The following is a 14,803-nucleotide window of genomic DNA, read 5'->3' on the forward strand; positions in this document are numbered from 1 at the left end:
CCTTGGCTTTCCCTGGGAAGCAGGACTGAGGAGCCCAGGCCACCCTTGGCCTGAAGGTGCAGGAAGTTCATTCAACCCCTGCAGAAGTGCATCCATAGAGAAGCCCCCAAGAGAGGACCCAGTATGCGCCCCCATTAAGCCCAAACCAAGAAACAAAGGCCGAGACTGGGCTCTTCGTATAGAGCTCTCGGATCAAGAGGAATTCCTTGCTCCCACCATGACCACCCCATATCTCTTAACCTCCGCCTCCTCCCAATCCCTGCAGGGTCCATTTGTACAATGCTTCCCACCAAGAGGGCAAGAAGGAGCAAAGCACATGCCAGTGTTGATCTCCGCTAACCAGTGTAGCACAGAGGCAGAGCTGTTGCAAACAGCAGATAAGCACCCGGATCAAGCTATGCCTGAAGCGAGTACACACCGAAACAGCCCAGATACATGAGCCGATCTTTTTTTCCTCCTCCTAGTTTGGGCTAAGTGTCTATTATCTGCGATCAAAAGACTACTTGAATATACATTCGTTCGTGTACTGAGAAGTGCATTTAACTGTTCACTGAGTACCTGGTAGGCAGGCCCTGGGGCCCGAGAGATGACGAAGCTGTGTGTCTGTCCTCAAGGAGCCTGCAATCGAAGAGAGAAGTGCATGTGAATCACTGCACTTCAGTTCAGGACATTATTAAGGTACAGTGAGGGCTACTTGCCGCTACCTGAGACATAATATAACCCTAAAGGTGAGTCCAGAAAAAATAGTGAGCAGCTCCCCAGGTAAACAGGCCGGACAGAGTGGCTTCTCCCCAGCCCCAAGACACCTGTTCTCCTGGCACTGCTGGGTGCCTCTCAACCAGATCCCTTTGAAATAGTAGAAAATGAGCCCAAAGTTCAGGATTCTTGTCCCAGCTCTGTCACTGCTGTGCAATTTGTAACAGGTAACTTCCCCTCTCTTAACTCTGTGTTCCTATGTATAAAAGAAATGCTTGGCTGGATCCTAGCAGAACTACATTAGTACGTTAAACCTTCATGTACTATATCCTTGAGGTCGAGCCAATTAGCTGCCAGGCAGGTCACACTGAAATGTACAACACGACTGTGGCAGAAACCACTCATTTCCCCCCTCATATCTATTCTCCTCTTCTGTAGAGTTTTTACTTAGGCACATGGCCACTCAGCTGAAGACTACAGATCCCAGCCTGCCTTGCAGGGAAGAGGTGTGTCCTGTGACCATCTTCTGGCTAATAGAATGTGAGAGGAACTGATGTGTACAACGTCTGGGTCAGACCCTTAAAGAGAGCAGCATACCCTGTCTTGTCTCCTCCCCCTTCCCACCAGCTGGAACACAGCCGTGGTGACCATCTGAGACCATGCTGCCAAAGGCAACACTCTGGGGACTTCAGAATGGCAAGACACAAGGCCCTCGGAGAGGCTGCAGGATCAGCCCAGGACGGACCCACACCGTCACATGGGTGAGAATAAGCATCTACTCTAGCGTCACTGTTATTTTGGGTCTTTCTGACAGCATCTGAAGTGACTAATTTAGGGAGCCATCCCTCCCCTCCTTTCCCTCTTTCTCTCTCCTGCTCTTCCCACCCCATAAAAATTACCACTGCTCAGAGCGGTGAAAGGAAACAACATCTAAAATAGGTGTTTCTGGGCGCCTGGGTGGCTCAGTGGTTAAGCCGCTGCCTTCGGCTCAGGTCATGATCTCAGGGTCCTGGGATCGAGTCCCGCATCAGGCTCTCTGCTCGGCAGGGAGACTGCTTCTCTCTCTCTCTCTCTCTCTCTCTCTGCCTGCCTCTCCGTCTACTTGTGATTTCTCTCTGTCAAATAAATAAATAAAATCTTTAAAAAAAAATAAAAATAAAAAAAAAATAAAAATAAAATAGGTGTTTCAAAATACGACCTGGACACTATCTCCTCTGAGTCACATGGTGATCCCTGGGCCCGGCTCAGCAGATATTTCAAGGGTAGGTGCGACCTGGCTTGGGGATTGTTCTGTCTGTAAGGGAGGGAGGGGCTGAGACAGACAAAGGGGTCTTGAAGGCTTGAACAATTGGGCACATGGGGGCACACATCATATGATGGGGACACCTGGAAATGAAGCACGTGTAGAAGGAAGAACAATTTCTACTGGGCTTGAGCTACACAGAGCGTCCACGCCAAATGCCACATGGACTGCTGGACACATGGAGTCAGAGATCAGAACAGGACAGGAGCTACCCACGCATTGGGAGTGATAGGAGCCCAAGTTGGGATCATTGAGGGAGATTATGGAAAGAAGAGAGATCCTCCAACCAATTCTGGAGAATCTGCAGAGGTTAATGGTCACATATCAGAACTGGGTGCCTCTCTCGGGCCACCCTCACAACCCATTTGACCCCACCAGTGCTGGGTACCACGGGCCTCCTGAAGAAATCCAGTGGCTTTGGGGCAGCGTCACTGGCATAAAGCTCTGCTTTATCCTGAAACCAAACCTGTCTCGTGTTCCGCCCACCAGTCCTCCTTCAACCTTATATTACAAGTCCACCCCCTCCCTGCACGTTTTAGATCTTCTCCCTTGACGAGGCCACCCCTGAGCAGCCGTGCCACATTGTTCATCAAAATAACCGAAATCACAGACGATTAAATCTGTGGTCAGTGACTGGGAACCATTCACTCTCATCGCCACAGACCCTCGTCTCTGCTGTCCTCTTCTGATGGAGCTGGGGAGGGGGTGGAGCTTTCTGGGATACTTCATTTGTGCCACTATTTATTACATTTCAGCCAGTTAAACCTGGTCCATCACCCCAACTGCCACGAACTTTTCTTTTAAATTGCAAAATCCATGGAGTGTGAGGTTGACCCTTTCAACCATTTTCAGTGTACAATTCAGTGGGGGGGAAGTACAGTCACAGTGTTGTGTGACCATGCCATGATCTTCTGCAGTACTGTTGGGACAGTTCCTGGCCCCTGGAAGGTGCTTGATAATTTTGTGATGGAAGGAAAAGAAAGAAAAATGAACGTTACCCAAAAAGGTTACCCTCTTTTCCCTGCTTTGTTTCTTGTGGCATTGAGGTTCTCAGGAAGAAGACAGGAATAAGGAGACCCCACAGCACTAGGTTTTGCCTCTGGATCAATGCCCACCCACTGTTCAGGGCCTTGGGATTAGGAATCTCCCCCTTCGTGCTGCCACCCAACTGCGCATCACAGGACTTATCCCCACTTCTGGTGGAGGGCCGGTCAAATGGGGAGGAACCAGGAAAAAAAAAAAAAAGGCTCCTCTGAAGAAAATAGACTCTTCTTCAAGTGCTCCACTAATAACTGGTTCCAGGATTTTGTCAGGGGTTAAGGACACAATCCCCAATCTGTCGCTCCCCAAATTTGCCATTTTCCCTGTAAAACCGGTTATTTGCCCATCTCAAGTCTTCCAGCATTCATCTAGCCACTCATACGCCAAACATGATGAAGTATTATGGGCATGGAGGGTCAAGCAGTTCCCTGGAGGAGTGAGCCCCCACAGCATCCTCTGAGAAGAGAGGGACTCTGGGGAGTGGCTTTCGGGAGATGGGGCACAGGTGGTGGTCAGGGGTTGCCTAAGGATGGATTCTGTACATAGTGGGAAACCGTGGAGGGCTACGGCCCCCACCCTTACCATCTACCCCGGTTTTCCTGAAATACCCCAAACAGCTTCCAGACATCTTATCTCCAAGTTCACTCTGCACCAGGACAATCAAAGGGGCCAGAAGACAAAGCCATGGAATCCACCAGATCATCACCTCCCTACCTGGCCTGAACTTCAGTTCCTTCTTAACAGCCTCTGCAACTTCTTTCTTTGAGAAGGAAACACAACAGATGCTAAGCGGACCCTCTCTGTCTTCAGCAGTCAGTCTTGAGGCTCTTAGCAACTTTCTTCCACGACCTTTGTTCTAGAGCGCCTCTCTCCTTCTATACCGATTCCTTCTAATAACAGGGCTCCCCGGTTCTGCAGGGAACCCAGTCCCTGTGATGCTGGTGTGACTGACCCCTACCCTTGGGCCTCAGCAAGTGACTGGACCTGACTCACTGGAGAACCCTCAGTGACTGGCTCCAGAATGGGCCGATGAGCCAAACCACACCCAGCCGGGCTTCCCAGGGCTGTTCTGTTGGCATGAGTGGAAAAGACTCTTTCTGTAAAGGTCCAGATAGTAAATATTTTAGACTTTCCAGGCCATCTGATATCTGTCACAGCTACTCAACCCTGCCATTGTAGCAGGGAAGCAGTCATAGACAATGCATAAATGAATGAGCAGAGCCGTGTTCCAACACAACTTTATTTATGGACACTCGGATTTGAATTGCATGTAATTTTCATGAATCACATGATTTTTTTTTTCAACCATGACAAATGTAAAAACCATTCTTAGCTGTGGGCTATACAAAAAATAAGCAGCAGAAGGTTTGGCCCATGGGCTGTAGTTCATAGGAACTGGTTTAGGGACACACCAGCTCCACTCTCAAAGACACCCAGCTAGCAGCAAAAATGGGAACCAGTTGGGAACTGGTACATTAATGACGGCGCCTCTGCGTACTGGAGTAGTGCACAGCTTTTTAAAAGAATGTATACTGATACAGAAATAAGTCCATGACATGTGTCACGTCAGTCAAGCATACTGTCAACTGTATGACCTCATTTCTGTATTAACATATGGCCCCATGGCTGCAGGTCTGGTCCCCTACCTCTCTCTCCATCTCAGCATCACCTGTATTTCAGCGCCCAGCCTTCCTCCTCCACCACCGAACCCCTCGGGGTTGGCTCCTAGACCTTCTCCTCAAGTCTCTCTATTATTTTCCCCTAGATGATTTCACCCACTCCTATGGCTTTAAATATCGTCTATATGCTGGCAACTCCTAGATTTTCTTCCCCAAGCCCACACCTCTCATCTGAGCTCCAACTGTCCCCTAAACATCTCTTCGCCGGTGACTCACAGGCATCTCCCTCTTCAAACTCTGGATCTCCCCTCCAACCTGTTCCTCTTCAGCTCTTCCCGCTCAGGAAAGGCACTACTCTCCACCCTCTGCTCAAGCCAGAAACCCGAGTTTCTCTTGCCTCTACAGTCCGTCACCAAGAACAACCATTCCTGACCCCAAACTACATCGACAGCCAAGCCCCAAAACCAGCCTGTTGCCTGCTTTAGTTCAGCACACCCATTAAGAAAGGGTTTACTTTTCTAAACGGTTGGAAATCAAAAGAGTATTTCATGAGACACAGGAATTGCACGAAAGTCAAATCCCAGTGTCCGTAAATAAAGTTTGGTTGGAATGTAGCCACATTTCATTTACGTATTGTCTGCGGCTGCTTCTGCAGATGACAGCGGAACCGTGCACTTGTAATCCGTGCAAAACCTGAAATATTTACTTCTGGCCCTTTGCAGAAAAAGTTTGCCGGTGCCTGATACGGCTTCACCCTCTGTTTGTCTCCACCTGTGCTGCTCTCACTGCTTTGCCAAGTCCTTGTCGTCTCTTGCCTGGCTGACTACAAAAGCTTCTTCACTGGTCTCTCGACTTTCCCTCTGTCTCCTCACCCAGTTCTATACCCCAGTCTTGACTCCACACAGCAACCAGAATAACTGCTATAAAAACATAAACTGCATCAGGCCATCACTTCCAAGATGTCATCAGCTCCTCCAGGGCCCACAGAGCCCTACCTGCTCTGGCCTTGCTCACCTCCCCAGCCTCACCTCCTCCCATTTGTCCTTCCCCCACACTCGCCTCTTCTGAGTCCTACAACAGTGGATCCTCTTCTCCTGGGTTTTTGCAAACACAGTTCCTTCCTCCCGGATGACATGCGTAACACCACTTTATCCCGAGAGCCACCTTGGCAGAAAAGTCAGGAAGCGATCGGCCACCCTAGGGGAGTCCCTGTTACTCATTGCACAGTTTCCTTTTCCTCGTGTCATACTGGACCCTCCCTGACAAGGAACAGTGTCTGCTCCATTGACTATTGTACCCTTGATTCCAGCGAAGACCCCGCACATGGTGAATGAATGAAAGTGACCATGTGTTTAGAGAGAGATGGATGTTTGTATATGGGAAAGGGGTCTGGAAGTGTGACAGTGAACCCAACCCTGGAACGTGGGAACAAGGGCAAGCATCTACTCCTACTTCTTAGTTGATATATTTCTGTGACTTTCACCATGAGTGTCTAATTCTTTCATTAATACGTAAAGGAAAACAGCAACTTGGGAGATTTTTAAAGATTTCAGACCAGGCTCCATCACTCACTTCCTAGGCTCCCTTGGCTCCCATTGCCTCTCTGGGTCTTTGTCTCCTCAACTCTCTAAGGTCCCACCACCATCCTGTGCTCTATGATCACATGCTGGGCTGTTGTCCTCACAAGAGCCTTCATGGGAAAAGTGAGCCCTGGTGTTTAAGGAGATGACTTTGGTGTAGAAGACACAGTTTCAAATCTAGACTCTGCTACTTCCTAGTCATGGGACTTTGGACAAACATCCTCTCTGACCCTCAGTTTGCTCATTTATAAAATAAGGACTTCAAATTACTCTCTTAGGGAGATTACAGGACAGCTGGAAATAGCCCCCTGTGGACCTTGCTTTTTAGGCCTTTTGTGTTGTTAAATGGAATCATTAAGCCACCTTGCCAGCCCCAGGGTACAGCTTGGGCTCTGGAGCAGGCAGCCCTGGGTTCAAATTCTGCCTCAAAAGTTTTTTTAGACACATGACCAAATATAAATGATTTAACCTCTTTGAGACTTGATTCCTCATTTCTAAAGCAGGAGTAACAACCCCTATTCCACGAGGGCTGCTATAAGAATAAGACCATATGCAGAAAGGACTTAGGAAAGCACCTAGCACCCACAAGCAGCAGTAACAAATTATTCCTGCTGTTATTATTGCCATAGTCATGCGGACAAGGCCACCTGGGCACCCCCGCCCCCAGCCAAGAGCTCCTCTGTCAGGCTATATACATCTAGGTCCCCCCACCCCCAGTGCACATTCCAGTATCTCCCCCGGGAAGCCCCGGTTCCGGGGAGCCCATGTTGACTTTAGGGTGACCTGGGAGCCCTGCTTTTCAGAGGTACTATCTTTTCCTACTCCAGGGCTCCCAATAAAAAATGCTTCTCATTCCCCACTCCTAGCAGGTTTCCCTCTGATACTCTCCAAATGCCTCAGGAAGGCCAAATGCCCAAAGGAATTAGGGGTGTAGAGGAGGCATCCATTCTCTGGACCACAAAGAGAATGACAGAGTGGGGGCAGCTGGCTGGGAGCACAACTCAGACCTGGAGGGTTGAGAAGGGCCTCCGGAGGCACAAGGGTGCAGAAGGAAAAAGGGTGCTTCTGGAAAAGCAAGCGCTCCCACCGATGCTCGGACTGGGATACCCAGGTCAGGCCTGCCCTCTCCCCAGCTCTCCAAACGAGATCTCTCCCTGTTCTGGGGACGGACAGCAGCCCAGGTCCAGCATGTGCCAGCTGTGTGTCTTTGGGCACGTGACTTCCTTCCCCTTTCCGGGCTCTGGCTTCCCCATCTCTACCACGGACCTAATGACGCTCGACTTTGGAGAACTGACATGATTAAACGAGGTGATGCTTGTGAAGCATCCAGCACAACCCCACCTCCAACCTGGAACCTCCGTGTTCCTAGCTGGAACCTCATACTGCAGGGGTGGCAAAACTGGGCTGTGGCAGCCGGGGTTGCAGAAAAACACATGAGGCCTTGGTCCAGACGTTTGATGTATCTGAGACCAAAGGAAATTTCTCACAGATCACATCAATCAGTTCCCACCCTCCTACTTCCCACAGGCCCAGGCTATGCCTTCCCCTGCAGCTACTGCCCAACCCCGCCCCCCAATGCCGCCACCCGGCACTCCTGCCCTGGGGTCTGGAAAGAGGACAGCAATGAGAAGCGGCCACCCACTCAGAGGATAAGCTCATGGGCAGTGACATCATTCCGCCTGCCCTTCCTCCTCCTCTGACCCCATGACTCAAGTCCACAGCCTCAGGCCCATGTGGTCATAATCTTAGAGGCTGTTTGTATTTGGACCATTTTTCTTCACACTCAAACCCCACATGTCCAACCAAGAACCAGCCAGCAGCAGGCCAGAGACGTGTTCTACAACACTTTCCAGAAGTGTCCTTAGATGCGGTGGAATCCCAACTCACAGGTCTACAGCCATCCTGCCAATCTGACCCCAAGCAGTACTGCTTAGCTCATGGTCAAGGCCAAATCCTGCTCCAAAGAATCAAGATTTATGGCTCCAGACAAGACAGGGCTACAGATTAAGGACTGAGGAGTTCCCCCAGGAAGGCTCAGAAGTCATCCTCACAAGAGGAAGGACACCACCTCCTCAGAAGAGACGATGCTTCTATAAATGTCCTTTCCACAAATGTTCAAGCACCCCGCCCCCCGTCAGGCATCTGAGCATCTCAGACATGCAGCTGGTCTGCTTCCATCAGGTGACTGGTCAGAGCTGCAGAGGGCCAGGGACAGGAAGGAACGCCAGCTCCACAAATCCCAGCACCCCTTCCCATCTCAGCCTTGCATTAACACACGCTTCTCCCCTCTTACAAGCTGGATGGTCTGATTTCTTGCAGCCCACGAGTCTGGAGTAAATTGGAAAGCTCACTGAAGGCAAGCAGGAGAAACCATCAGCGATGTCATTGAAGAGAGGAAAAAAACCTCCAAACAACAGTCAAGTGATCAGTAAAAGTGTGGCTGAAGCCACTTAGTGCAAAGCTCACTTCCACAAGAGTCCCCTCTGACATTCACACCACTGACCCGAAATCACGAAGAAAAATTTCAGTGACGTCAGGAGTGTCCTGATGTACGTAATACGGCAGAGAAAGATTTCCATGCTTGATAGTTAAAATAAGTGTTAGTGCTAAGGCTCAGGAACTCTAGATATCAGGGAATGTACTCACCCCAAATATTCCCATTCCCAATGAGCTGGAACTATGAGCCATGGCTCACACCCTGCAGCCCCAGAGCCCTCCACCCCGCCCCACCACTCAGATGGGCCCAACCCATCAGACAAGTTTCAGCTTCAATTTCAAGTTTAGACTTCAATTTTTCCCAGCTTCCAAAAGCGTCCCACCTATGTACAGGCCCTCAAACTGCAGGGAAGGCTGCACAGCATCAGATTTCCTAGGCATTTCTGAGCGGCCAGAGGGAATGAGAGGAGACTGGACTAAATGCAGACCTCTCTTAAAGACAGAATAGCTTCATTACTTTCTAATACAGAGGCCAACAGCTAAAGATATGCATGTAAGAAAAGGACCTGGGCCTTAACTGAATGATGAAATTGACTCATTTACAACTACCCACATCCAGTTTGAAGGCAAATTGTTTTTCTCAATTAGATCAAGCAAACCCTTCCCCTCTTCCCCCATCGCTCCTGCACTACCATTTGCCTAAGGTTTTCCCCCAGTGATAGATCCATCCATTTCTGAGTCATCTGTCACGCATTTCTCATTAGGGCAGGTCTGGCTTAGAAATAAATCCCCTTTTCTGGCAGTTTGCTGCCTTAGGCCACCAAACCTGCCAACTCCCTGGTTAAACAGCATTCTGAGGGCCTTGGGACACTGAGGTTCAACCCCCCCCCCCCCAGTGTGTCCCCCATCCTGGGGCCCCACCTTTGGGACACCAAGTTTCCTACCTCCTCTCTGTCCTATCTCCCCCGCCATCTCTTGGAGAAGTTCAGAGCCCAAATTGCCCCATCCTGCTCCCTCGTGTTCGCGCCTCACCCCCAACACCTATTCACCCCTTCCCCCAGGTCAGCTTTCCCTACCTGTTCTTTTCAGAATCTGTCCCCCTCCCGCCCGCTGCTGCCCCCGTAAGTCCTCCCTTTAGGCCCAAGAAGAGTGGGCCCCCTTGCCCAACCTTCCTCCGCAGCTCTCCCTCCTCGGAGCTGGGACTCAGGGTGTTTTCCTCTGCAGGGCCCTCTGGAGGGCCCGGAAGACCCTGCTTCCCCGCTAACCCCAGCTGGCTTCTTTGAGCTTTCCAGAATCACCAACACAGTGACAGATCTGCCCCCACGCCCCTGCACGCCCAGGGCCCGGGGAATCACAAGCACCCACCAGCCTTCTCCAGGACCTCCCGGGCGAGGGCAGGTCCCACTGTGCCCCAGCCTCCTCGGCGACAAGCTTAGGGCGGGGTTGGATTGTGGCGGCCCCCGCTGCCTGGGGGCCCAGAGCCCAGCTGCGCCGCGGACCCGGGGAGTGGGCCGGGCGCGGGCGCCCTGAGAGGGAGGGCACAGCACGCGGTCCGGCTGCCAGGCACCGCTCGGCCGAAGACAAAGGCCGCCCCCACCCTCGCGGGCCCGCGCCACGCAAGCACTCACCGCGCCGCGGCCGGCTCTCGGGACGCGGGGACGCGGCGGAGCGCTGTCTAGCCGCCGCCGCCGCGAGGCCGGGCCCGAGTGGGGGTCGGGGACGGCCCGGAGAGGCCGAGGGGAGGGGCGGGGCGGGCTGGAGGAAGCCGCGGGCCCGGAAGGGCAGCCCCGGTGCGCCCCAGAGGCGGGATTGGCCCCGCGGCGGCAGTCCCGGGCAGAGGCCTGAGCCCGCCCGCTGGGCAGGGCATCGGCCCGGACCCCGCCCCTGACCCCAGACCAGATTCTGGACTCGGGCCAGGGGGCGCTGGTCTGCCCGTGCCCCTCCCCCTCCCCGTTCCCACACTCTCAAGATCCGACGTTTATATTCTGCGAGAGGGGACAGACAGGTGACTGCCCGCTGACCACCCCACCCTCCAGGCGGGTGGCGGCAGAGCCGGATCTCCAATCCCGGATCCCTCGAGCCGACCCCAGTACTGTGTTCTCCCTCCGCCCGGGGCTGGTACCGCGGCCTGGAAAGGGTTAAGTGGACTGCGAGGAATTAAGAGCTGCAGGGAGCTCTCTATAAATACAGTGTCGTGGGCGCCTAAGCCAACCGCAGGGTAATTTCCACTGAGCTGGTTTTCCTCTTTTCCTCCCACCCACGGCCACCCGACCAGCCCTGCACCCAACCCCGGGCCAGGCTCCAACAGGGGGAGCAGCTCTGATCCCCGTGTCTGGGCTCTGTCCTTAGAGACCCCAGCTCCAGCCTGGGAGGAGATTGGGGGCGGGGCGGGGGGGGTGGCGTTAGGCGCTTACCTTTGCACATCCCGTCCCTGCATCTGCTCTCTGACCTGTTCTTCATCAGTTACAGACAGGAACAGCTCAAGTGTAGCAAGGTTTCTGGGGGCCAGGATCTAGACTCGGAGCTTTCCCTGCTGGGACCCCTTTAGAGGCTCACTACAGTCCCACCAGAGAGATAATATTAGCTCCGTTTTACAGGTGAGAAACCTGAGGATGGATAGAAGGATTCGAACCCCGTGCTTTTGCCAGGCTCACCACCAAGTGGCAACAGAGAAGGAGGAGGGGGCTCAGGAAATAGAATGAATGCATGCGCATCTCTGGAAGGTGTAACCACTCGTAAGTTCTCTAGTATTTTATCTCATTTAATATTCACAACTCAGTGACTGGAATGCCATGATTATCCTCATTTGACAAATTAAAAAAATTGAGACATAGATTAATAAATTACTAAAGGATAAAAGTAGTAATTGGAGGAACAAGATTTGCCCCCTTGAATTTAAGTGCCGAATGCAAATTTAATTCTGTGCCTGCTTTTGTGTATGTGTGTGTGTGTGTGTGTGGCACATGGGTACGGACGTTTGTGTGAGCAACTCTGTATTTGAATCTATGTGCACATGTGTTTCTGAATTTAAGTTTGATAGCGGCTATGTCTATGTAACTGCTTCTAGGGATGGGAGCAGAGAACAGGGGTTCAAGGCACAACCATCTGGCTTGGAGGTCATGAGCTTCTCCACCAATGCACACTGCTCCCCCTGCCCTATCAGGTCCTGTTCCAGGCTGGGCCTGACTTCATAGATCGCAGGATGAGCAGCCCCCACCAGGCCCCACAACCTGGGGAGAAATATCTGAGGAAGAGGTGTCCTTAGGCTGAGAGAGCCAGGATCCCTCCAGCAGGACCCTGGAGGTGGCATAGAACTAATCTAGAAGAATGGAGTCTCCTTTCCTCCACCAAGAGTCAATCCTGTACCTTGTGCCCTGCAGTGGTGACACAGGTCGTATCCCAGAGGACTTAGAGTGTGGAAGCAGACGCTTGACTCAGCCATGATGGACAAGGAAGGAATAGCACAGGACAGTTTATATGGGTGTGTGTGGGGAGAGATATTTTTTCATAATTGCTTAAGAGAACAGGTCAGGAGGAAAGAAAGTGAGTATTGCCTCACATTTCTGGAAGCAGTGGCTTGAGAGGGTGCTGATCCCCCCGAAAGGATAAACAGCTAGGGCAGGGAATAGATAGAGTGTCTGATATGGGCTCAGCTGAGACTCAAACACCTGCCTTGAACACAAACAGCTGGAGTGACCCTCCCTAATATACAGGAATCTCCACATCGCAGAGGGTGTTTTTCTAGGCCTAGTCAAAAATACATCATTTCCCAGGCTCCCTTGCAGCTAGAAGTGATCACGTGATCCACTGTGGCCAATGAGATGGAAGTGAAACTCTCAGGTTGGGGCTTTGAAAAAAACTTGTTAAAGGAATGGGCTTATGCAAAGGAAGACAGCATGGTGGTTCCTCAAAAAATTAAAAATAGAATCACTATGGGATCCAACAGTCCCACTTCTGAGAATAAACCCAAGAGACTGAAAGCACAGTCTCAAAGAGATGTTTGTATGCCCACGTCCATAGCAGCTTTGTTCGCAATGACCGAAAAGTAGAAAAAACCCAAGTGGCCATCCGTAGATGAATGGATAAATAAAATGTAATACATATAATGGAAAATTATTCAGCCTTAAAAAGTAAGGAAATTCTGACACATGGTATGCCATGGATGAATCTCAAGGACATGATGCTAAGTGAACTAAGCCAGTCCCAAAAAGACAAGTACTGTATGATTCCATTTACAGAAGGTCCCCAGAGCAGTCAAATTCCTAGCGACAGAGAGGAGAAGTGTGGTTGCCAGGACCTGGAGGAGGAGGGGATGGGGTGGGGGTTGCTGTTAAGTGGATATGGAGTTTGTTTCATGAGATGGGGAGAGTTCTGGAGATGGGTTACACAACAGTCTGAATGTACGGAACGCTACTGAACTGTGCCCTTAGAAATGGCTAAGATGGTAAATTCTATCGTGTCTATATTTTATCACAATTAAACATTTTTTAGAGTAACAATAAGGAGCGGGCCTAGCTGGCATGTGCCTTCACCTTTTGCTCTTCTTTTTCTTTGTGCCAGAAGTGCAGACACACAACCGGTTGTACAGCAGTCATCCTGCAGCTCTGGGGACAAAAGCTAAGGGTCGCTGAGGAGAAAGTCAGAAGCAGTCTGGTTCCAAAGGCATCATGCAGCTGCCTCCAGGACCCAGGATTGCTTCCAGCCCTTGGCCTCACCCCCAGAACTGCCATTGCTCATTCAGGATTGATGAGAGATTGAACAGTGACCCTTGAGAGTCTCATCCTCCCCAGGCTCGCTGTAATATCAGACGCGATAGCATCAGACCATCATTCCAGCAAAGGGAGGCCATATGCTGACCCTCCTATTACTTTTCCTGGAACAGAATCTCTGAGATGCCGATAAAATTCAAAGACATCTTTCTTTAGCCTCCTTAACATACAAAAGGACAAGTATTTTCCTCATCTATTTGAATACCCTTAAATCAAGCAAACTGAATTCCTTAACCTAGCTTTAAGGTGAGTGCGGGGGTGTGAGGTTGGGCTCCTTAGAGCAGCTAAGCAGCCCATCTTTCAGAAAGCAGCTCCAAGACGTTGGCAGGCCTCACCTAAGAACAATACCCAGAACTCTTCACTTCCCTAAGAAAGAAAAATCAAGTATTGGCTGTGCTGGGGGCCAAAGGCCCCCTTGCGGCATTTTTTCCAAGTTCCCTGTGACACCAGAATCTTGACCTTGGCCTCCCCTTACACAGGCTGCACTTTACCTCCAAACTTGTTTGCACTTTCAGGTCTGAAACTACAGTTTCAGTCCTGGATGTTTTCGCAAAGGCCACCACCCCACCCAGCCCCACCCACTCAATTAGAGTGCAGAAGGCTGCCATTTGGGGCTGGTCAGCCAGCCCAGACTGTCTAAGGCAACCAAGTTTCCCTGAAATAACCGGATCCAGGGTAGAGTTGAATATAGAGCATAGTGACCAGGGCACGTTCCTGCTTTCTGCTTTCTTATTCCTGACCCTTGAGTGTTAGACTTCAGGTGTCTAGATCCAAATACTTCCAGCTGGAAGCTTCTGGCAGGCAAAAGAGCAGGAGCAGCCTGGAAAAAAGAGCAGAACTGATCCAACAAGAACATCTTAACACCCCCACCCCATCCAACACATACACTGAAAAATAACAAAACGTCTTCTAACAAGAAGACAAGCCTTCTAACAAGGCTTGTATGGCCAGCTGTCCCCATCTGGCCCACTGTCCCCTCTTCTTCCCTGGCCACCCTCTCCAGCGTCTGTCGTCCCCTGTCCCGGGTGGTAGCTTGCACCCTCCTCCTGCTGCTCTCCTCTTCCTTCTCCAGCCCACGCTTCCGGCGCTCGGGATACCAGGAAGCCATCTTGGAATCTGTCCTTCTGCTGGAGGGGCATGGTGGTTCTCCAAACCGGAGGGCCGGGATGGAGTTAAGAAAGAAAACAACAAAAGTAAAAGAGCACTGTGGTGCCAGGAGACGTTTTTCCCTCATACTGGGAGTTGGTTTGGTTTTTCTGGGCTTTTTTTTTTTTTTTTTCTGATGACTTCTAGTCACGTGCTAATAACCCAGTTACCAGCACTTGCACAACCCCGAGAATGAGGGCCTCCTTCAGTATT

The 14,803-nt window shown here is 51.1% G+C and overlaps 1 protein-coding gene across 5 annotated transcripts in view; it reads right to left on the minus strand.

Annotated features, from left to right (window-relative positions):
- The window catches only part of CD276 (CD276 molecule), a 30,226-nt gene extending 19,614 nt beyond the window's left edge, over positions 1-10,612 (minus strand). For 2 of the 5 annotated variants that reach the window (XM_059180435.1, XM_059180430.1), the window contains exons 1-2: positions 10,304-10,425; positions 559-618 (exon numbers count right to left, since the gene is read on the minus strand). The gene's annotated coding sequence lies outside the window, so the exon portion shown is untranslated. The other 3 variants (XM_059180433.1, XM_059180431.1, XM_059180434.1) reach the window with 3 other exon arrangements.
- Between the last annotated feature and the right edge of the window lie 4,191 nt (positions 10,613-14,803).

This window comes from Mustela lutreola, chromosome 7 (genome assembly GCF_030435805.1).
Source record: "Mustela lutreola isolate mMusLut2 chromosome 7, mMusLut2.pri, whole genome shotgun sequence".
In the NCBI taxonomy this organism is placed as follows: Eukaryota; Metazoa; Chordata; class Mammalia; order Carnivora; family Mustelidae; genus Mustela; species Mustela lutreola.